Source organism: Polypterus senegalus, chromosome 1 (genome assembly GCF_016835505.1).
Source record: "Polypterus senegalus isolate Bchr_013 chromosome 1, ASM1683550v1, whole genome shotgun sequence".
NCBI classification, from domain to species: domain Eukaryota; kingdom Metazoa; phylum Chordata; class Cladistia; order Polypteriformes; family Polypteridae; genus Polypterus; species Polypterus senegalus.
The window spans coordinates 238289195-238314011 of NC_053154.1; the positions used below are offsets into that span (position 1 = coordinate 238289195).

Here is a 24817-nt window from a genome sequence, read left to right on the forward strand (position 1 = left end):
TTTGCTATTGTAACTTCTTTCAGAAAAAGCACCACTGGTAGCAGCATACTAAAGGAAAAACTACTGCAGACCTTTGACCTCTGATGAAATTACTGCTGTTGCTGTATGCAGCAAAGTTAATGTTAATAGCAATACGCACAAATTATCCTTCTCTTTTTGATACAAAATATAATCTACATTAATGCATCTCTAATATTAATTTGTCCAAACCTTACATTTGTCAAGGCAAATCATTTTCTTTCTACAAATTTAATTTACTTGTTAAAATGAAATGATTATTGCATGTAAAACTGAACTAGAGGTCTGCACAATTTTTGTTGTAATTCTGTTTTAAGAGATAGTAAACAAGCTTTGTAAAAATATATTTGAGCATTGAGTGCATTAATTATGAAGTATACTGTGTACATGCAGATTATGTTCTTGCTTAATGGAATTCCACCACCCTTGGATATATACTGGATCTCGTGTAAATACTTGGAAACTCGCCAAATAAAATGCATACAACACAGAACACTTTTGTCCCTTAAAGCCTCTGAACAACTGCAATTTAATTAGCTGTATATCAAAATAAACCAGTACTATGTGTTATCTGTAACTTTGACTAGTAGCAAAAATTAAGAACTGCCAAGAAGCATTACAAACCAAAAAAAGAGTATGCAGTTCTTTGTAATAATATTAATTATTATTCTAATCAGATTAAACAGTTTTTGTAATGGATGGATAAACTAGCAGGTCTAGTATTTGATGGGAAGTGCTCTGATTTTGTGCTTTGACACCAGTACAAGACCACGTCATGACTTATGATTAGTTGTTCATGCATCTTTATTGAATAGGATAACTGTCTGCCCATCATCGCACAATTTTAAACACTACCATTTGATAGTACTTTAAAACCACAATTGAATTATTTAGAATGCTCTTCATAACATTGCTGATCAAAAACTTTGGGTTCTGTGCCAACACACTTTTCTGTTTGTTGTAAATGCCAGTTTGTCCTTTTAGCACTAGTGCATTAACCACAATGAACAATGACTGTCGTATGTAAAAATTCCCTTTGCTTTTTTTCCCGTGAGCTTTAAAGCGCCATTTTTAAGAGAGCATGCTTGGTGTTGTAAATACTGCATTCATTTTTAATCTCGGGCCAAATGCTATTTCATAGTAGGCTATAGGCAGAGCTGCTAATGTGATGTAAAGTTTATCAAACTTTTAGTGTAACGTCATTTTTTATTTTTTATGTGTTTTTGAATACTTTTAAATCAGTGGTACTTACTGACAGAAGTTCTGTGCAATAACATAATGTTTGAGTGCAGTAAATGCTGTAGACTTTGTGAATCTGATTATCCATCTTGTGCATTCCAGAGACAAATGTTCCTGCATGAAGGAGTATCATCACAGTGCCGAGAAGTGCTTTTTGTTCTTTTTGAAACATAAACAAATCGTGGAACATTTATTCTGTACATGTATAACTTCAGAGGTTTATAATAAAAATGTGTTGGTTGTGTATGTTGTACTTCTTGCATGTTGATGCCATTCTGCTCATATAGGAGTGCATCATTATGCATATCACATCATGTGATTGTATTATATTAATGCTCATACCCAGCCCTAATATTAACATTTCTTTATTGCCTCATAGCTGTGAGATGGTGTGCTCAGTTAATTGAAAAATCTAAATTGGTCCAGTGTGACAGTTTGTCCTGCTTTTAACTGGTGTGATGGTCGGGATTGTTCCTTGTTTGCATACAGTAAAGCATAAATTACTCTAAGGCTCCTTTATACAATAAATTGTTTAAGTGCCTTTTGACAATGTATAAATTAATGGATTTTTTAAATATGTAAAGCTGGGATTAAGCTACTTTAAAGGGTGCTTTATTTACTTTAATGTGTTTTCTTTTGCTGTGGCTAACCATCTTTCCTTCCTCAGATTTAATTCTCTAGAACAGACCAAAATAAACCAGGAAGCCGTATGCAGGAGCAAAGCTAAACTATAAAGATGGCATTGCCCCACAGATGTTTTATAGACATATGCATGTTCTTCTCACGGTTGTCTGAGAGCTAGAAAGTTTAGCGGTGTATGAACTTGTCCTGTAACTAAAGAGAGCAATGTTATGAGAAATGAATTTAGCTTTCACTGTTTGCTAACTTTAGGTCCTGTCACATTTGGGGATAAATAAAACATCATTTAGTGGTCTCTAGCCATAAAGCTAGTCGACTAAGGGATTAATATTAAAGGTATAAAGATTTTCCACCCAGTAATTTATATGAATGGGCACATGTTTACTAAATGCTCAAATATATAATATCAGCTCAGCAGTTATAATGTTTAAATGTGTCATTCTGGTTTTGCCTTTTTGAGTGTACCTTTTAGAAGAACTACTACTTTATTTGTCCCTGGGGGGAATTTGGCTTTTTACAGAAGCTCTTTAAATAGCTATGTAAATAATATGCATGCTTATTTATTGTATAGTATGTGTGGATTGTTCTGTCTGAATTTAACATTTCCTTTAGGTATTTCTGTCCGCATAGAACTCCTGTTAACACTTTTCTCTACAAAACTCTAGTGAAGCAATATATAAGAGATCATTAAGTAAGCTACAATAAAAACATACACAAAAATAGTATCTGCCAATGCCTTGCTTGCTGCTTGTTTTTAAAGAATCACACAATTGTACAGAGAATAGTCATGTGGTATTGAATGGGTTTAATTTGTAAGATGACATCTTCAGAAACACTCGGCAAGAAATGTGAATCCTGTTAACATCGAAATTCTTCAACTTAATTTTTACATGTTTGAATAGAGTAAAGTTTCTGGTAGAAAACAGAGCCCAGGAATAAGGGTTCATTATTTTTTGGTTTTTAAATTACTGATGAATTAAATATCAGAGTTTATTCTTTTTTGCTAGCCAAATAGTGCTGACAACTTTGGCAGTGCATACATTAAGATGAGGTTGGAGTTTCGTATGAAGTATGCGTTTTTCCTGGTTAATTAAAAAATGCCATTTTCTGCTTTAGCAGATTATTGCAATTTACAGAAATAGTGTGTTCAAAAATGAAAACATTTTATTGGTGTTAATAGATGGCGTGAGTTATTTGTGTTTCTAAGTTTGCAAAGTTTAAAAATGCAATATCATTTTTGTGTTTGCATGCTTACATCTGTTGCACAACCATTGGGGTGAGACTAAAGTAAATGAGATAACTTTAGATGGGGAAAAGTGATTTATTTTTTTGGCAGTGGTTTACACTTTTGTTTTAAATATATTTGTTCTTTAAACTACATCTGGTAATGCTAGTCAGTATTTGGTCTATTTTTTGTCCTAAAGATGCTAGAAATACAGTGTTGCTCAGTTACTTAAGTCTAGTGCCCTTCAACTTACAATTATTACATAATATTCTGATTGTCCAGTTCTTAATGTAATGGTTCTCTGGTCAAACCTCACAACAAAAAGGAAAAGCTTGTTCATACTCTAGTATGTGCATTCTAAATGTACTTCTAACAGTGATACTTTTGCCAGTTGACTCTTGGTATTGTTATATTTATGTGTCTGCTTGAAATGTTGTGTCTCTATGTTAATTTTATGCATCTCTTCTTCAGGGAACAAGAGTGAAGCACAGCTGTTCTGTTTTTTGTAAGCACGTAGACAATCTGCTGCTCTCCCTTTAAAGGAATTTTATGGGGTCGTGTCCATTCCTCTGGAACACCTTTAAATAATGTGATTCATGTCATCATTGAAGAGTAACCTGGGCAGAAAGACAATATTCTTTTAAAGAGCAAGACTGACAGGAAGCAGCAGAAGAACAGAAAATGGATTGTGGGTTTTTTCTTTTTTTTTTTTTTTTTTTTACTAGCAAATACTTTATTTTAATAGAGTGAATAGTGATACTACAACTTGGAATGTATTTATTATCTGCAATACTTTAGTCTACATTTTACAATCAAAATCTTATTGCTGCTGCTTATCACTTAAATCTTACATAACCTGGCCGTGCAAATGGTTTTGAACTAGAGAATAAATTAACATTCATTCTCTCATCCTTACATGCAAATTAAATCTTTATCTCATTACTTTTATCGATCACCTCTTAACAAAACTGTCTTAAATGCTGCTGATAAATTAAACTGTTCTTCCGTCACTTTATGAATCTGGGAACAGCAAGACACATTAGTTACTGTAGTTAAAGTATACTTAATTTTCAGGAAGTCTTTAGAAATGCAGTATTTCTTTCTTGCTTCATGTTGCTTTGACTTTGTCCTGGAAATAACACCTAATTATATTAATATTTGGATAGAAAAGCACTTTACATTTACCTTTGTTGCCTGCAGTTTCCCTAACACATTTTATGCAACACTAGGTGGTCTCATTTAAAAGCCAGTTTTATAACACCAGACCATGGTTTTCAACTATTTATAAAGAATTTTTCACAAATGCTACAACACATCTGAAATATTTTCAATTATTGTGTCTCTTTCAAAAAGTTATTCTAGTTCTACTTAACAGTGTGTCCAACTATTGATATACCTCACTGAATAAGAGTTTCACGCTTTTAAAGTTTTTTAATGTAAATTTGGTCAATTTTGGGGGAGGTATGGTGGTTCTTGGGTTTAACTCCCTGATCCAGTCACAATATATATGGAGTTTGCACGTTCGCTCTCAACCCTTTATATCTTTTTTGCTTATTCCTTCCAGAACAAGTTCTGCTTAGTTAAATGGTGAATCTTTATTGTCCTAATTTGTGTGTGTGTGTGTATGCGCACGTATGTGTGTATACATGTTTGCGCTTTGATAGATTGGCTTCTCATCCAGACTTGATTCAAGACATGCAACCTTTGTTGCAGGGGTAGGTTAGGGTCTCACTGCAGTTATACATTGGGGGTCTGGACTCAAAAACTGGATATGTGGATAGATTCCTTATGAACATTCACTTTTCAAATTATCAGTTGGTTGCACTGACACAGTAAACGGGCAAAGCAGTGTTCTGTTTCACAATTGTTGTTTCAACACAAGTAAAGAGGAAATACCAAAGGTGTTTGTTTTTGTTTTTTTTCTTTTTGTCTTCAAAGCTGTATGGAAAAACTGAGGACTTTCTTCTTCCAGAGCACAGGTTACAAAATTTGCCAAAAGTACATCACTAAAACGTTTTGGAAAATTGCCACTCCTGTTTTTCACCACCGCACATGTATGTTTTTAGCCTGCCTTTTTATTTGTCATCTCTCGGAATAGGAAAGCTTATTCTTTGTTTTCAGTATAGACAAAAGTTCAATGTATGTGTGTGTATTGTTTTCTTAAGTGTATTATTTTTCTAAGTTCTCTTGTTTCAGTTATCCGCTTCTGTAAGTTCAGGACATACTACCAGATTTAACGTCAACCATGCATTTTGTCTAACACTGTTTTTACCTTGCCTCATTTTCAGCTAATTCTGTTTTAGGGTAAAGAAGGTTAATAGTAAGAAAATTGTGCCTGGCTAAAAGTGATGTGGTGTTTTAAATGGAAATATACATATTTAGCTGTATTTTCTTTTTAAGACTGGGGAACAGAATGCAACTTTTTCAGATGTGTAACTCAAACATCTGGGGAGATTTTAAAAATGTTGTGTGTCTGTGTTGTGGTTACACAATGAGAAGAATCAGTCATGACCCAGGCTCTTTAAAGTGTACTACATTTTCATTCTTATAATGGTATTTTTCCATTACATTTGGCATTTTATGTGCTATCATTTGTTTGTCTCCGCTGTCCAAGCATTGAGCAGCAGACATTTCTTGGTGACAAACATGCCATACATCTTCCTGTATATTAACTTGTAAAGTCATTGTGTCTATCTCTGCATGTCCTGAATATTTTTATTTGAGGCTCAGCAGTGAATAAAATGTATGTTTTTACCAAAGGGCTTAACAGTTATTTTAAAAATTAAAAAAAAAGATTAAATGCAGAAGCATTGTGTTGTATTAACTATTAAAAGTGTTAATGTAACAAACTCCTGTAAATGCTCCATCAGTTATGTTATGAGTGAGGGTTAAAGATATTCTTCTTTCCTAGATTTTTTTTTTTCTTAACAAAGTATAGATGTGTTGTAAGAGGGAGGGCTGTCTTTGAGTGGAGCATCAAGCTGTATTTATACGGTGTAATTTATTGACATATTTTTGAATATCAGAAAAAATAAAGAGAAAAAGAAGAAAAGAAATCCTGCACAGTTGAAACTGATCTTTATTGTTCTGTCCAGAAGTGGAATGTGTTTTGATTTATAGGGTCTGGTTATTATGATTGAGAATTTTCATACATTCTTACCAGTCCACTTCCTTACTTTAAAAAGCAGAGTCAACAAATCACCCTTTTAAATGATAAATGAACACAATGTCACTTTTGAAAATCAAGAGCTATTTTTTGATTTATGGTTTAAAAAAAATAAACTTGAACTGTTTCATTTTAATAATAATCTTTATTGAATTCCTTTGCTCCATTTCTCATCCACTTTTCATGGTAATAACATGATGACCTGGATAGACCAGGCCAGGCCACCTGATGATTAACAACAGTCCCCAGTTTGCTCCCAGGTAAGTTAAGAGAGAACCTCTTTTGCATGTCCTGGGTCATTGCTAAGGGGCCCGAGGTATCCCCAACACATGCCTGGACCTCTTTCTTGTTCCATAAGGGGCAGGAAGTAGTTCGAATCGGAGGTGTGCTACTGATCAGCTCACTGCATTATGGACAGTGAACCCAGCAATTCATTCTCGTTTAAGCCACTTGTACTCCTGAACCCATACTATTATTTAAAATTTAATTAACACTTCCTTACTTTTTATTGGTATAAAATTAAGAAAATTTATTAAGTAATCTAGGATATCTTATAAGGTTTCTGAGGTTTATTTAAAAGTATTGATGATTTGGTCACAGAGTTTTCTGAACTGGTTTAAATATTTAAAATACGGTTGGTTTTGGTTGGCTTTATATGAAATGCACAGCTGTTTGCCGATTTTTCTTCTTTTTTTCTGGTTCTGTAGTAAACACAACTTAAGATGCAAAACAAAAAAATTTTAAGTGTTGCATCGATCATTATTAATTGACTGGGGTGCTTTGTTTTTTTTATCCTTTGTATTCTGCAGTCTAAAAGCATTAATGAAACTTGATAGGATATATTGAACAGGCTGCAGGACTTTGGGTATTGAACATAACATGCAGAATACCTCAAGGGTTTGTGCTAAAGATGGTAGTCTCATCCTCAACTAGTCTTACACTAATCTAAAGTAACATTTATTCTTACTTCTCTTACACATGTTTAGGTTTATTGTGTTCAAGTTTAGAGGTTTGAGATTAAAAAAAAAGCCCTTTGTCCTTGCAGATTGACTTCTTGTTACATAATACACTGCAGTATTGGGTCACTTTGCCGTTTCTTACAGTATTTGACTTTATATGACTTAATTGTTGTGTAGTCCCTCCACATGTCCTCCAGATTAAATGCCATTAAATAAATAAATAAAATTTGCTGATTTGCTAATTTTTCAGACTTCCCTACTCAAACACAGGGCTGCAGGCGCTGTAACTCCGTCATCTTGAGGCCTTTTTAATCTGTTTGTGTCTACTGTACATTAGTTATAAGGTTAACCATTCATTATCTTACTAAATCATTAAAAGCGCTGACACTGTGTGAGCCATCCTGCTTTTTAACATACTCCTAAATCCTAACCTTTAAACCAGACGCTTAATTCGGGAACCAGTCAGTATCTGAAATGGGTTTTACTTTTATTATTATTATTGTAGGTAAGCGATGGCAGCATGGCATTTTTAATCACCATGGTATGTTTATTGTCAGTTCCCTGAAATCTTTATTAAATGCAATGTAACCTCCTATAAAATGTGCAATGGGTTAAATGCAAGTTACTGTATTTTAATTAAAATTTTTCAAAAGCTATGCTACTATTTGTCCTAAATCACCTGTGGTGTTCCAGTGGTGGATTTCTTGGGGGGTATTTATGAAGTGGTGGTGATATACCTAAAATGCATCATAAACTGCAATGTAACATATTATTTTGTCTTTTTAATAGATTGTCTTAATATCCAGCAGCAGAAATTAAAATAAAGCATGTTGGTCCAAGGGTGGCTTCCTCATAGCTACAGGCCCACAAACTGCATATTCTCCCCTGTTTGCTTGGATTTTCCTCTGCGATTCCAAAAATATGCTTATTGGGTTAACTGATAATACCACTTTAGGTGTTTGCAGAATTGTGCCCTGTAATGTATTGGTGTCCACTCCATGTTTGGTAGGCATCCCACAATAACTGACTAGATGAAGAATTTAACAATGGAGTGACAGGCTGATTCTCTAAGAAGTTACATGTAAGTCCAGGTAACAAAAGTCCTGCGGTAACTGGACTGACAAACAACTCATGTAAAGTAACAGAGGAGCTAAAGTCAGTCGGCTAACTGCTTTATATGGCAGTAGAATCAAAAGAGGCATATCAGCACTAATTGTAAGGCGTCGCAAACCAGAAATGAAGATAACTTTTTGTGCTCCTTTTGGCCAGCAAACATAAAAGAGGAAACTACAGGAAAAAAAGCGGAGTTTATGAATCCCGATTTATGTTGACGGAATGACCAAGATACACATCTGTCTTTTGGTAGAAGTGTCACATTGTAGAATGCCATTGTGTATGTGTATGACCTTAATGGAAGCAGTGGACCTTGCTGACTTTGTCACCCGACTATTGCTGTATGTCACTGGGCAAGGAAAGCCTTGGAAAAGTATGAGGAATGTGACAGTTGTCAGATCTCCTTTCAGTTGATATGAAAGGACCCCTTTGGAGTAGAAATCTTTATCACCAGTTACTTTAAAATGACTATTTGAGACATTATACTAAACAACACGAGTGAGCCAACCGCCTAGGTTGCATTTTTGACAGCTTGTTGAAATTTAGACCAATTCACAAAGGGGCGTTATGTTTAAAGCTGATATAGTTGGCGCTACAGTGTAGATTGTTGTATAAGTAGGGCAAGTAAACATTGAACAGCTTGGGTCAGATTTATTTCTAATATTTCACAATGACTTTTATTTTGATGTTTGTCCCATTTGCCACACCAACAGACTTGCGTATTTCTCAACAGCAGAGAGAATGTAACAAGCCAAATGTTTTCCACAAATCATAACATTGACAGGGCAAGATTGTGCTACCTTCATAGGTAATAACTTGCCAAGATACTTTTGATGATGCAGTGACAACCACTGTGCCACCATGCAACTCACACTAAGATAGCTGAAGTATATACTGCTGAAAAAAATTAAGGGAACCCTTAATCATCACAGTCTCACACCAAGTCAATTGAGCTTCAGGGCTTTCAATCTGTCCAGTGAGGAAGCATAAGAGATTGTGAGCAAAGTGAAAACTGGTGCCCAGCAAGACAACCCCCAAAAAGGGGATGATTATACTGGTGGTGGCCGCAGACAAGTCGCTCTCTCCTTATCTGCCCAGACTGATTCTTCCCTAATTTTATGTTCTGCTAGTTTCCTTGTCACTACTGCTAGCACAAGGCAATACCTGTAGCTGGCTCAGGTTATACAGGTAGTCCAGCTCCTCCAGGATGGCACATCCATACATGTCATTGCAGGAAGGTGTGCTTTGTTTCCCAGCACAGTCTCCAGAGCATGGAGGAGATGCCAGGAGACACAAGGAGAGCTGGACTGGGCCGTAGAAGGGCATCATCACAGAAGTAGGACAGGCATCTGCATCTTTGTGTCAGGAGGAACATTGTCTTTAAAGATGTGAGCAGGTTCACACTGATCACACGTGACAGACGTGAAAGAGTCTGGAGACACCATGGTGAATGTTATGCATCCTGAAACATCATGCAGCAGGACTGTTTTAGAGGTGGGTCAGTGAAGTGAGGAGGCATAACCTTTGCAGATTTTTCCACATACAAGGCAGCAGTACCTTGAGTGCTGAATAAATCCTCTGGTTCATGCTAATGTCAGGCGATGCCTGGCCTCATGGCCAGAGTATGTAGGCAGTTCCTGTATGAGCCGTATGTCCTCCAGCTCTCCTTGTATAACAGCCCATCTCCTGGCATCTCCCCTCCATGCTGTTGAGACTGTGCTGGGAAATGCAGCACACCTTCCTACAATGACACGTAGGACACATCCTGGAAGAGCCGGACTACCTGTGTAGCCTGAGTCAGCTGCAGGTAATGTCTCATGCTACCAGTAGTGGCAAGGAAACTAGAAACTAACACAAAACTAGAGAAGAATCAGCCAGGACAGATGAGGAGAGAGCGACTGTCTGTGACCACCACCTGTGAAGCCATTCTCTTTTTGGAGGTTGTCTTGTTGTCGCTCTCATTTGCACCGGTGTAGTTGATTCACAATCCCTTATGTTTCCTAACTGGACCGATTGATATCCCTGAAGCCTAACTGACTTGGTATTAGACTGTGATGATTAAGTGTTCCCTTAATTTTTTTAAGCAGCATATTTACTAAACATTAGAATTCTTTTGGTCTTAAAATAATCTGATGTATGTTAGTGAAAGTGGCATAAAAGAGACATTAAAGCTAGAGAAAGAGTGTTGGGACTATGGAACTGATCAGCCAAAAGATACTTTCCACTTTTTATTTTCAGTCGATATTTTGGAAGTTCTCAATACCGCAACATCCAAACTGGGAATAAAAATGTAGAAAATTATTGTGAGGTTCTGAAACGGCCTGGAAGTCCCATTACCCAACGACTGTCTATTTTTAGCCCACTTTTTCCGTTACAGGTTAGAAGAGAGCCTGTGCCGGCAGCATTGGCTGCATAACAGGAATCAGGCCGAGATCTCATGCCCATCTGTCGCAGGATACATTCAGGCGCGTGTCCACATACGTATCCCCAATTAATCAAATGTGCATTGGGGGGGGAAAAAAAGCAAGAACCAGCCCTAGAAATACCAAGGCTGAATAGCTGTCAGTGTCATGCTAAGAGAGGTACTGCTTGTACATGCAATATACCGTATATGAGACAAATATTTACCTGCAAAATGTAAATCTGTTTTGGAAGGCCCAAAGGCTTTAATCCAGCTCTGTCCACTTCAGGGGGACAGTCCCCACCCTGCAAATGGCTTCCCCCATGTGTAGCTGAAGTCCCTGACGATTGGTGTTATGGTGAGGGAATCCTCATATTGGGAACTGGAAGTCAATCCTTGCTGTAAACAGGATTTCCAATGTGTAATTCTTATATTGTATATCATCCAAATCACTGGAGCAGATTAATAGTTCAAGGTCCTTTGCTTTTTAATTGGTGCTTAATTATTATAACATTTACAAACTGTCTACTGACTAAAAGAAGCAGTTTTGAGTTTTGAATCGCAACAAGCAAGTTTACTAAAATAAGTAGAAACCTCTTACCAGAATAGTAATAATTAAGCAGCAACAATGAGCTGCTTCTTAAGAAATTCAGTTGGAACAAAACCCTGCAGGAAATGAGACCCTCCCACACTAATTTGGGGACCCCTGAATCGGGACGGATTGTAGTGCCCATGTGTTGACCCCTTTGATAGGCCGAGCCGCTACAGAATGCTGACCGCTCTGAGGTGCCCCAGAAACTTTCTGGCAGGTCGTCTTTTTACTTTTGCCAAATTTACTCAGAAAGTACGAGTGACTTACTAATTTATGACGTGACAAGCACTTAACTTACCTACTTGTGGCCTGGGGAAGGAAGAACGCTCGCCTTATTAGCAAAGATATCGATTTTAGTGACATGTTGTATCACTTTTTGCAATATGCCTTTCCTTTGTTAATCCCTCTCTTGTTCTCCTCACATTCCTTACACCAGTCTTCACTTTCATCTTTTGTACTCGTCCTCCACAAAATGGAAGAAGGAGAGTCCTTCGAAGCACCTAATCCCAACGCCTGGGCCAAATCCGGGCGCTAAATCCTCCACAAAGCGAATCCTCAAGATTAACAGATGCACTCGAGGACACTGCCGGATATGGACGCCTGTGTGAGCTGAAAATATCTCCTGTAGCCGCTGAGTAGGTATGGATATCATGTTGTCTTTATTTGAATAAGCACCTGAAGGTGATGTGCGGATTGCCAACCAAATAAATGGAGGGAGCCCGTTTCCATGTCTGTGGTGTCTCAAGCTCTTGAATCTGAAGGCCTGTGAGAAACGTGAGGGGACAGTGTTAGCATGTCTTCAAGAAGTAAAAGAGAAGGGTTCATACTGATGATTTTGTAACCGGAAGTATTGTTGAAAACAAAGAGAGAGAATTCCAGTGGGTCCACATTCCAACAGTGTAAGGTTGTTCGTTTTATGAAGACGTTGTTGCCAGCACACACAGTGCAGCCGTTTTGCTTTGTGTCAGAGAGCTACTCCAAATAAAGCAAGCCCCGCACCATCTTGAATCCGCAGTTCATTTGTAGCTGCTGATTGATCTGATTTACTTTCATATTTGATTCTTTGTTGAATAAAGAATGACAAAGTAACATTTGTTCTCTTTTGTTCATCTGTCTAATTGTAGGATCTGATGAGGATGATGGTGAATTATGTCCTCAATGAAGAGTCGTGCTCGCTTTTTCACATGAAACTTCCCGTTTTCTTCATTTGAGGCCTTGCTGACAAGATGTAACAACTTTGCCTGGGCGTTGTTCTGGCATTGCTGATGTCTCGCGGCCCAAGAGAGAGCCCACTTCAAGTCAAGGAGCAATGGCTGAGCGAATCTGCCACGCACTCTCCAGATCTGCTCAGCCTTTTGGTTGTTTGGTTTTCTCAGCTCGGCTCACGATGGTCCTGATGAATGTGCCCGCCAACTTGCCTTGCACCACCCCCTGGGAAAGGCTGGCTCAGAAAATGGATGGTTAGGTTGTGGGAGGGGTGGGGGGAATTAACAACCCTGAAAACAGGTGAGTAGTTAAATGTACTTTTTCCTCCAACCACTAAAGACAATTAAACTTGCAAGATAATCTCTGTCGGTCCCTCCATTTTCTAATTGTCGTTGTCAAACCACCAGAAGTCTGGGGAGACCAGGACACAATGGACGACTCTCGCTCATTTCTCCCAAAGGGCCTTGGTGGGAGATCCGGGGCCTATCCCAGCAGCAATGGGTATAAGGCAGGACTTGGTCTAAGCATGGTGCTGCATCAAAGTCCGGTCCACTGACACTCCTTCATAAAGGGCTGCTTCAGTGAGAAGAACATTTAAGAGATGCGGCAGCCAGGGTAGAATTCTAATCTTGTCTAACTGAGCTGTGATCCAGCAGCTCTAACCACTGTGCCACCAGGCCACCCCCTACTAAACCTGTTCAGATATCTATTATTTTAGCTTTATCCGAGGTGACTTACCACATCTGAGACACAGTTCATTTTGTTTTTTCAGACATGCTTGCGGTCACCCAGTGTCAGCAGTGGCATTTAAATAAACCGCCTCGGGGTCTTGACGTTCAAAGCCTTGGCTGCAGTGTGCTGCAGGTTGATTGGCACACACAAGTAAGAATTTCACTATGCTGGGTACCCCTGTATGGCAAAGTGTCTTGTAACGCCGGCTTACTATGAAAAGAACAATAATAGGCAAGCAGGCTTCATATGGCCTTTTGTTGTAAACCGTGCTCAGATTTTTCAGGAAAGGAAGGCCGAGGTTTCGTGGGCGGGAGAGGAGCGACAGGTTGCATGTTGATTAGTATCTGCTAGGCAGAATTACAGTGTACTCTGTGCACGTGCTAACAATGGCCGTATGAACCTATACTGTTGACTGTGGCAGGAATACTCTCGCCGCGGCCCGTCAGTTGAAATATCTACTCTTCACAGGACGAGCCTGCGATCCAAAATGAATGGAGTGTCCGGTTTCCTGGCAGTGGTTGACGGACTGCATAGTGCTGAATTCCATAAATACGAGACTAGTGAGCGTTTAAAGTGTAGGCACTTGGTATCGGACTCTCCTCTCCCAAAGCAGAACATACACTGGAAAGCACGCCATGGCCTCCATTGTAAGTGAGCTTACTGCTTAGAGGCCCGGGCTTCCTAGTAGTTGTGTGTGAACCTTTGCACAGCAGTAGTGGAACCCGCCATGCCTGAAGCTCCTGCTTCTCCTACTGCAGGGAGTCTGCTGGACTGGGCCAACACGCTCACATTTCTGTTTTGCTACTACACTGTTCTGAGGTTGGGGGTTCAGATCCTGTCACTGACCCCTGTGTGTGACCCCGAGCCAGTCACTTGACCTGCCTGTACTCCAATTGGCAAACCAGAAGAAATGTAACCAGTTGTAAGTTGCTTTGGAGACGGGCATCAGCCAAATAAATTAATAAATACATTTAAATGGGCTGGCACTCCCTCCAGACTTATGGGAGTTAGGGGGCTTTGGCTTTTGGCTATAAACCATAGGCTTGGATTAAGTGTGTTTAGCATATGAATATTACATTTCTGCAGATGAGTTTGCACGTCGCATGACACTAAAGTTTATCGTCCTACGATTCTCATTTTTTTTCTAAGGAAGCTCCAGCTATTCATCCATTTTCTAAACCCACTCAACCAGAGAAGCTGCAGGCTGTCTCAGCAAGCATTGGGTACAAGGCAGGCAGGCACGGTCCCCAGTGGGGCACCAACCTTTTCAGCAGTTGACACACACACACAGTTTAACGCCTTAGCTGCATATCTTTGAATGGAGAGAGGAATCCAGAATACGCCCCCAAAAAAGAACCCAACATGGAGAACATGCAAACTCCACAGCACTCCTTGTTGTAAGCCAGCAGTTACCTCTGCTGCCCTAAGGGAACTCGCATTTAATCACAATTATCTGTCTTTTTATTATCCACGGATCTTATTTTAATATTAAGCTGAAATGATTTTTAATTACAGTGCATACGTAAGGAAGTTCTGATGAAGAATTGTGACATTTTCCTGACAGGCCACAGCGTTATGTCACCTATCAGGTTCTCTGGGTGCGTCCTACTCTAAGGTCACACATAAACAAGATTCCTGGCACTTATCATTTTCAAAACTATGCTTCTTGAATCCTTTATGTTCTGAAAACAAAAAGTCACCACTTAAAGCAGGGGTGCCCACACTTTTAAAATGACCAGGTCAAAATAATCTACCTACATTAAAAATTATATGTATATATGTCTGCGGTGGGTTGGCACCCTGCCTAGGACTGGTTCCTGCCTTGTGCCCTGTGTTAGCTGGGATTGGCTTCGGCAGACCCCTGTGACCCTGTGTTCGGATTTAGCGGGTTGGACAATGGATGATGTATGTGTTTATATATATATATATATATATATATATATATATATATGTATATATATATATATATATATATATATATATATATATATATATATATAATATGTGTGTGTGTGTGATGTGTGTATGTATGTATGTATATATATATACTGAGTGTACTTTATACATAAAGTATATGTTGTCGTACCTTGCATAACTGAATAACCTTTATGGCACGATAATAATTCAATACATTTATGGTCACTACAGTATTTGGATTTAATAATCTTAATGTGGGAAAAGGCTGACTCGCATAAATAAGTAGAGCGAATAATGCAGTCAAGGAGGTAGCTCTTGGAAGGACTTCTTATGCTTAATGATCGAGTGACTCACCCGGAACGATGCTTCGGTGTGTCTGCCTTTGCTTATGAATTCAGCCGAGTGAAAAATGACGGCTGTCCGATTAACTGCGATTTTAGTTCCCTGTCTTTTCTCTTTCTCAGATCTCAGAAAGGAAGTCAGTTTCATAGTTTTTATGAACAGTTCGAAAGTGCCTTTCCACATTTTCCTGCTTTGGAATAGCAACGATAGATTGACAGATCAGACAAACGTACTTCGATTGTGACATTGTGAGAAAGAAAATCCTCTTCCAATTCCACATCCAGCCCATACCCTCCCCAAAGATTTTTTTTTTTAAATCCCTTCTTTAGTCGACATAAAATTGGAAAGCTAACTAGATCACAGCCGGAGTTTTGTATTAGCTCGTACGTTTGTGCGTGCAGGATGACCAGTGTGTTAGAAGAAAAGAGATCTCAGACTGCCCGCCCTGTATGTCAATCAAGTGGAAAATGCCATAGGGAGGATATATGACAGACTAACGTTTAAAAAAATTTTTTTGAATACAACCACAATCTACCTGCACTACCTTTGCGATCTACCGGTCGATTGCGATCAACACATTGGGCACCCCTGACTTAAAGCAACAGAGAGAATGAACCATAAGTTAGGGTGAAGCCTGTGAAAACCCTAAGAGGCTACAGCTGCATCTTCATTTTCGTGATTTAGTGTGGAGTAGAATTAATAACTTAGACGGGTGATGGATTAGTGGGGCTAAAATAGGCCCCTTTGGAAACCTTGCTGATCCAGAAAGCATTCAGGCTGTCTCAGGGACCCACAACTTGTGCAGCAAATCTTTGAGAGCGTGACACAACGAGAACACGCACCCTCTGCGAGGCAAAGAGGTTTGTATTTAGAATTTCCGGTCAACCTGCTCCTCACATGTCTGAGAATTTGGGAGGAAACCCCCATACAGACATGATGTAAATACAGTAGGCAGAGTCCACACACATCCAGCATGTGGGTTATTCAAACCCCCTAACGGCGATTCCATCCATCCATGCTGACCCCCCATTGTACCCCGTTACAATAAACAGCAGAGCTGAGCCAAATCGGTTAGTGCTACAAACGGCTCACCGACTTCATGACTGCATTTTTATTCTTTGGCCCGTTTTTGTGTATTTTGTCATTTTCTGAACTTGTCCATGGGCCTCGCAGTTAGGAGACCCGGGTTCGCTTCCTGGGTCCTCTCTGTGTGGAGTTTGCATATTCTCCCCGTGTCTGCGTGGGTTTCTTCCCACAGTCCAAAGACATGCAGGTTAGGTGCATTGGCGATCCTAAATTGACCCTTGTGTGTGTGTGTGTGTGTGCCCGCCCTGTGGTGGGCTGGCACCCTGCCTGGGATTTGTTTCCTGCCTTGCACCCTGTGCTGGCTGGGATTGGCTCCAGCAGACCCCTGTGACCCCGTAGTTAGGATATAGCAGGTTGGACGACGACTGACTGACTGTCTGAACTTGTCCAATCCAAGTCAAAGGAAGCCTATTTCAGCCACGGTGGGTGCAAGGCAGGAACCCCGGACCCCGAATAAGTTGATCACAGGCTCCCAAAGTGATTCTAAAAAACTGGAACACTGATGTAAAGCAAGTTGTCAGGTTAACATTTTGTTATCCTTTCTGTTTACCTGTCCACCCATTTTCTAACCCCCTCATCCAGTTCAGTGTTGCAGGCTCTTATCTTGATGTAATCTTTTAATTCCATTAGAGCCCAGCATCCATTAGTGAAAGCACAAGGGATCAGACGCTTGACTACTCCCTACATGGCAGCATTCTGCCAACGTCTTTATGAGGCCTGCAATCTCATTTAATTATAGGAAATGTCACTTTTTAGTATTAAAAAAAAAGAAATGAGGCTTAGTTCAAATTCCCAAGATTCAGCTGTTTTGTTACAGTGCAACCCACAGCTTTGACCTCCGTGACTTTCTTGTCCCCACCTGACTCTGGGCCCGCCATCTTAACAAGACAGCAGATTCCTTAAAATGCCACCCAGATGGTGTTGTCTGTACTCCTGCTACGCCACAAGCAGCTGCTTTGTAACTTCACTCGCAGTTTTGCTGGGCCCTTCCATGTAAAGTAAGCCGAGCAGCTCGAGTTGACGGGCTGTGCCACCAAAATGCAGCCTGCCAAGCTGAGAGGTTAGGAGCTCACGCTGATACAGCGCATTGCTGCACCCACCACACCACAAACCAACTCGGGACCCCGGATTAGGACTCGAGTGCAGCCATGAGACGGGTGACAGCTCAGCACCACACTAGTTCAGATGGAATTGTTTTTTTTTAAGGTGGCTGGAGTGCCAATTCTGCCACCAACTCCCAAGTTGAGGGGCCTAATGCAGGGCTGGATGCAGGTTAAGGGCCAAACAGAGCAGAGTACCTTTTGGCATTTTAGGGATTCGAACCAGCAACCTTCCGATTGCCAGCGCAGATCCCGAGCCTCAGAGCCACCAGTCCGTGTTAATAAGCCGACCGACTTTGTACCGTATACTTCTGCATGATGGCTTTTCACTAACAGTATTAAATGATGTCATTGACACTTACACACATTTAAAGGAGGCATCCATTTTCTAACCTCCGGGATTGGCACCAGTCCTGCTTGGCCTTCCTTTCCTTCATGCAGCCTGAAATAAAAAGAGATGCGCAACTTAGCACGAGGAGGTTAGTAGCGCCGGGGACCAGAGTGCAGTTCTTGTCATGATCTGTGTGGAGTTGGCGTGGCCTCCCTGTGCTCACGTCTCACACAGTCGTCGTAATAGTAACTGCTGGCGTTAAGTGCGGTGAGATCCTTACTTGCATGTCCAACCAACACTTGACCGCTCTCCGGCTCCGGGGTCAATATGAATGTGTATTCAGATTTATGACAGCATTACCGAGGACAAAAGCGAGCGCATAATGTGGCACAAACTCCCTGGCCTGCAGTGAGAGCTACCAACTCCTTCACTGGACGGATGGACGGTCCGTCCCTTGTGTCCAGCACCGGGCGGGATGCATGTGATAAATGACACTGACACAACCGAGACATCCATCCATCCCTTTTCCAACCCGCTGAATCCAAACACAGGGTCACGGGGGTCTGCTGGAGCCAATCCCAGCCAACACAGGGCACAAGGCAGGAACCAATCTCGGGCAGGGTGCCAACACACTGCAGACTGAGACATGCAAAACTGAAAAGAAAAGACAAAGCTGGTGCAGGAAGTAGCAGTTTTATTGTTGGTTTTGTTGATTGTGACCCACAAAAATGTTATTTGCAGTGCCGCTCAAAGTGTGCTCCATGTTCAGAAAACACAATTTATGTCAGAAAGAGAATCTGGAAAATTTGAATTTGAAAACTTCTCAGTTATGACTTTGTTGTTTACATGTTAGAAGGTACTGTAGATATTTCATGCTCACCAGTACATGAACAAAAACAAATGTTTTCAATTTTCTGTATACAAATTAGTAAAATAAGACCTTTCACCATTTTCTAGCTTCCATCCACTTGTCTTTTCATCGTTTATCTGTTTTCTGAACCTGCCATTTTAATTACTCTTTTCAGTTATGTGTTCTTGATTATCCAACCCACTATATCCTAAAGTACAGGGTCACGGGGGACTGCTGGAGCCAATCCCAGCCCACAGAGGGCGCCAGGCAGGAACAAACCCCGGGCAGAGCGCCAGCCCACACACACCAAGCACACACCAGGGACAATTCAGGATCTCCAATGCACCTAACCTGCATGTCTTTGGACTGTGGGAGGAAACCCCAGACATGGGGAGAACATGAAAACTGCATGCAGGAAGGACCTGGGAAGCGAACCCGGGTCTCCTAACTGTGAGGCACCCACCGTGCTGCCCATTCTTGATTATTTAAAGTGAAAATTCTTTGCTTGTGTTTACTGTCGAACTTGAGCAGTATGGTGGCACAGTGGTTAGTGACACCATCTTGGTGCTGCCTTTGAATCCTAATGCATAGCCATTGTCGTCTATGTGGACTTTGCATGTTGTAGCTAATCCTATGTGAATGTTCTTCCTGCTACCCCAAAGACGTGTTGGGTTGTGACCCTAAATTGACTCTGTGTGTGTAAGACTGGCCCTGTGATGTTCTCACGCCATGTAAATTACTGTTTCCTGCCTTGCACCCAGTGTTGCCGGGTATACTCTGGACCTCATGAGCCTAAATGGAATTAAGCGGGTTTGTGAATGACATATTATGTTGTTATTAACTTAGTAAACGTATTCATCTCTCTCTGGTGATTTATTAAATGAGTCTGACAGTCATCCGTTTGGTGGTGGTGGTTGTTACAGAGTCAGACAGCTGCAGCAACCTGAACCCCGACGCGGAGCGAGCACCATGCCATCTCCTGCTCTGCTTATGTGTCGTGTCATTTTAAACTGATGGCTTCCTCCTACACTGAACTTAAACCTCACAGAACCAGTGAATCAGAAAAATTGACCAATGATGGAAGACAAAAACACAACCACTTAGAAACAAGCCTGATTTACAATAGTGGAGTGAGTCCTTTTAGTCTGCCATCGCAATTGTTTTTAATGAGGCTGTGGTTGCAAAAAGTGGGTGAGCAACTGCATGACATGTTTTAAACAAATGAGCTTTTGATGAAGTTCACATTAACGAATTTGCATTGTAAATAATGTTGGAAAGGACAGCCGGGTTCTTCTTACGAGTGATCAGTCCCAGTGGCCCCCTGCTGAAACTGAGGACATGAAAGTAATGAAGGCACACAGTCCTGCGTGTCCCATACTTCAGTTTACCCATCACTTTAGTTTTGTTAAAATAACACATTGTGACATTCTTTAAATAGATATAAGCAAAGAGGAAAAATCTTCATTTGCCCAGCAACACTGACAGTTGATATTTTGTTGTCACCAGTTTTGATACTTTGCTCTTAGCCCTTTTAAAAATCCAGCCGCAGGGGATGCACAAACCAGTGTGTTTCTTCACGCCGGTCCCAAGCCCGGATAAATGGGGAGGGTTACGTCAGGAAGTGTAAAATTTTGCCAAATCAATAATGTGGACAACATCCATACCGGATCAGTCGAGCCCCGGGTTAACAACGACCGCCACCAGTACTGTTAGCCAACAGGGTGCTGGCGGAAATTGGGCTACTGTTGGCCGAAGGAGAATAAGAGGGGGGAGACGTGTCCGGAGGCAGGTGGAGAGGAGGAAGGTAAAGAGAGTGGAACTGAGGGTAGGAACTGTGGTATTGTATGAGGAAATCGGGAGTGGCAGAGAAGTACATAAGAGTTGTACAGGATGTGTATGAGGGAAGTGTGACAGTGGTGAGGTCTGTAGTAGGAGTGACAAATGCATTCAAGTTGGAGGTGGGATTACATCAGGGATCGGCTCTGAGCCCTTTCTTATTTGCAATGGTGATGGACAAGCTGACAGACAAGATTAGACAGGAGTCCCCGTGGAGTATGATGTTTGCTGAGGACATTGTGATCTGTAGCGATAGTAGGGAGCAGGTTGAGAAGACCCTGGAGAGGTGGAGATGTGCTCTGGAGAGGAATGAAGGCCAGGAGGAACACGACAGAATACATGTGTGTAAATGAGAGGGAGGTCAATGGTGAGGATGCAGGGAGTAGAGTTGACGAAGGTGGATGAGTTTAAATACTTGGGATCAACAGTACAGAGTAATGAGGATTGTGGAAGAGAGGTGAAAAAGAGAGTGCAGGCAGGGTGGAATGGGTGGAGAAGAATGTCAGGAGTGATTTGTGACAGACGGGTATCAGCAAGAGTGAAAGGGAAGGGCTACAGGATGGTAGTGAGACCAGCTATGTTATATGGGTTGGAGACGGTGGCACTGACCAGAAAGCAGGAGACAGAGCTGGAGGTAGCAGAGTTAAAGATGTTAAGATTTGCACTGGGTGTGACGAGGATGGATAGGATTAGAAATGAGTACATTAAAGGGTCAGCTTAAGTTGGACTTTTGAGAGATAAAGTCAGAGAGGCGAGATTGCGTTGGTTTGGATATGTGCAAGGAGAGTTACTGGGTATATTGGGAGAAGGATGCTAAGGATAGAGCAGCCAGTGAAGAGGAAACGAGGAAGGCCTAAGCGAAGGTTTATGGATGTGGTGAGAGAGGACATGCAGGTGATGGGTGTGACAGAACAAGATGCAGAGGACAGAAAGATATGGAAGAAGATGATCCACTGTGGCAACCCCTAACGGGAGTAGCCGAAAGAAGAAGAAGTGGCTCTTAGCCCTTTTAAAACCTTTAAGTATTTTGAGCTTTTAGTGTTTTTCTCAAATTGATCTGCAGTATACTTGGAGAAAATGAAATCACAAGGCACAAGCCAGCCAGCTTCTTTCAGTTTCCCTGGCAAGAAAAGCAGCCAGGACCATGTCGTCCACGGTGGCAGAAGTGAGGCCTATAGAAGTGGGCGGCACGTTCCATCTCCCCACAACCCTCAGTCCAGTCGTCGGGTACTAAGCATGCGCGTGTTATTCCTTATTTCTTGTCACTGCACCATCTGCTGTAAGGAACGCCAGGCATAGGCTGGCATCCCAACCGGGACACTGCATGATTCTTTACCTGGCGGGGTGGTCAATATTATTAAGAAGCAGGGCGAGACATTGTATTTGGATCAGATACGCTAGATGGAAGCACAGCCAGACCAGGATTCCCACATGGATGCCCACAAGGCATAATGGGAATTATAGTCCCGTGGAGACAGTCCAGTCAGGAGCTGTTGGGATTGGTAATCCCTAATGTATAAGACCTCCGATCGACCTGGACACACTTCATCGGGTTATGCCCTGGCACAAGAAGTATTCCCGAGTCCAAGATAAAGGGAGCTGCTCTGCCACATACAGGCAAGTCTGAGCCGGGAGAGGAGAGCGGCAACACTTACCTGGGAGAAGAAGAATTTATAATTGTGGTGGTTTATATGGATAAAGAAACCCTTTGTAGGGTAATTTTGAGTAATAATCCTGATGTTCTCACTGAGGACTTGTGTCTGTGGTGTTGTGTTTGGGGCCCTCTGGCGTCCCCTGTGGTTCACAATGCATTGAATGTCTGGTGGAGCATCCATTGCTTGTCACCTGTCCTGCACATAGAGTCTGCCCCTACAACTAAAAACAAATTCAAAATGGTTTGATTTTGTCGGGGCGAGAAGCTGGGCATGTCACTTTAAGCAACTGGAAGCACAGCAGTGTGTCATCAACTGCCTCCGACTCGCTAAGATTACGTAAGTGAAGGTCTAACATAAGTTTAGTATGTCACTGTGCTCTGTACAAATATTTTATAAATCGACTTTTCTTTCTACTCACATGCACAGCTAACAGAAGGCCAGATTTAGCACACAGGGGCTCATCATTTTAGAACTGCTAGACAATCATTAGAAGACAAGACAGGGGCAACTGGGAAATGGGCAACGTTCACTGTTTCTGTGTGTCAAAGTCAGCATGAAATCATATCCTCTCTTGTTCTTGTTTGGAATGGCATGAGTCACCTAAGTGGGGGTCTGCACGTGAAGAAAGAGTATAAAGCCTTGGAACATTGCCCGGCACACCTTTGAAACCGACAGATGGATGGGAGATTTTGTCATCCAATCCAGAAAATCCTTCCAATGTAGAGACGAAAATGGCAGACTCCATACATCGGGTTCTCACTACCCGAAGGTCTTGTCATGGCTTCCTCGTCTGTTATGCTGCGTAAACCGTCATTAAAGAAAGCGTAGTTATTTCTCCTATGTGATTTCTTACCGCTGTATCACTAAGGGAGGGGTATCGCCTTTTTATATCATATTATGTAGTTTCGGCGTATGCAACAGGCCGCTATTACGAAAGAACTCATTCCAACAAGTGAACTAGCGCCCCATGCTGGATACAGAAGGCAACGACTGAAAACTGCTGTAGACATCCACTAATGTGACACACTAGGAAATGTGGTCAGTGTGCCCATTTGTAAACGAAAGATTCCTGCCCTTCTCCTTCCTTCATCCATCTATCATTTAATTTCATCCTTTCATCTGTCCATCTGCTTTCTGTCTGTTGCCTCCTTCAGATTCTAAGTAGGTTTTTCAGTGATTCACAGTAAATGATGAAGAGTCAAAGAATTAGCTATGACGTAACAGGGGAAGCAGCTTTACTGTTACTGGTTTTGCAGTGGTTAGCCCAGTAGGATTAAGCGTACTCGCGTGCGTAACCCGCCTGGTCTGTGGGGTTTTCTCCAAGCACAAGCAGGTAAAAAATGTGATACGTTTGTGGCAAATGTCAAAAATGCAGTCTGAGGACTTTCTTACATATTCAGCTGATTCCCCGGTAAATAGAATATGCCGTGTAAACATTTTCAGTTGCAATTCTTCTTACTCATATTTTTGTGAATGAAAAAACAAAACATGCATACTTTATTTAATATTCCTCATACTGGGATCAATGAATATTACAAGTAGAGGAGCTTGTTGGCCAGCACTGCCGTCTCTGCCATCTCTGTATATCCAAGGTCCAAGCGCACGTCACTGCCTGGGCACTCGCTGTGCACACGTTACGCATCCATCTGCGTCTTCGGCAGCATGTTTGGCCCAGTATGGCTGAGAGGGCACCTTTGATGGCTCCTTTGCACTAATAAGCTTTGATTTGCTGCTGCTCTCTAATGGAAAAAATGGTTTTGGAAAATGAATAAATGGATTTTTTTTTTTCCTAAACAAAAAGAGGAAAATCTTTTTTAACAATAATTATCACCAAACTAAGTAATGGTATTTGTTCATTTCATATATTTCTGCTCAGATATCCTTTTCAATAGAGAAATTAATTATTAGGCACACATCACCTGCCATCTCCTCACTATTTTGTATTGCATGAAACCAAACTGTTTATACCAAACAACTTCTATCTTTGCAGTTTCTTATTATTTTTAGGCTGTTCCCTTAAGTATATCACTGTGTCCATTACTCTGATGTACTGTACTATTACGTTGTCCTCCTCCCTCTGACAAAACTCCGTCCTTCCTCTTACATCTTTCAAAAGAAACGGCCACCAAAATGCCACTCCTGTTCCTGCCTCCTACCTCAGACACAGAAAAGAGAAAAACACAAGTTGGCCACTTCGTGAGGGGGCGTGGCACATGTCAATCATTTACAATGAAGGCAGTTAACCCGCCTAGTTTTCTTACTACCAGCCAATCATTAGAAAGAACACACGAATCTGTCAATCTTAATTTCAAGCTCTACATTTCCTTTTCGCATTTACATTTTAGACAGCCAACTGTGTTCATCCCCTTTAAACTTTTTTCTATGAAATTCTTGCATGTTACAGCTTCGT

General features: G+C 41.1%; 1 protein-coding gene across 1 annotated transcript in view; it reads left to right on the forward strand.

Annotated features, from left to right (window-relative positions):
• Positions 1-7958, forward strand: part of pwwp2b (PWWP domain containing 2B) — a 60168-nt gene extending 52210 nt beyond the window's left edge. The window contains exons 3-4 of the mRNA XM_039770522.1: positions 3593-3809; positions 5060-7958. The gene's annotated coding sequence lies outside the window, so the exon portion shown is untranslated. The remainder of the gene's footprint in view (positions 1-3592; positions 3810-5059) is intronic.
• The last annotated feature ends 16859 nt before the right edge of the window (positions 7959-24817 follow it).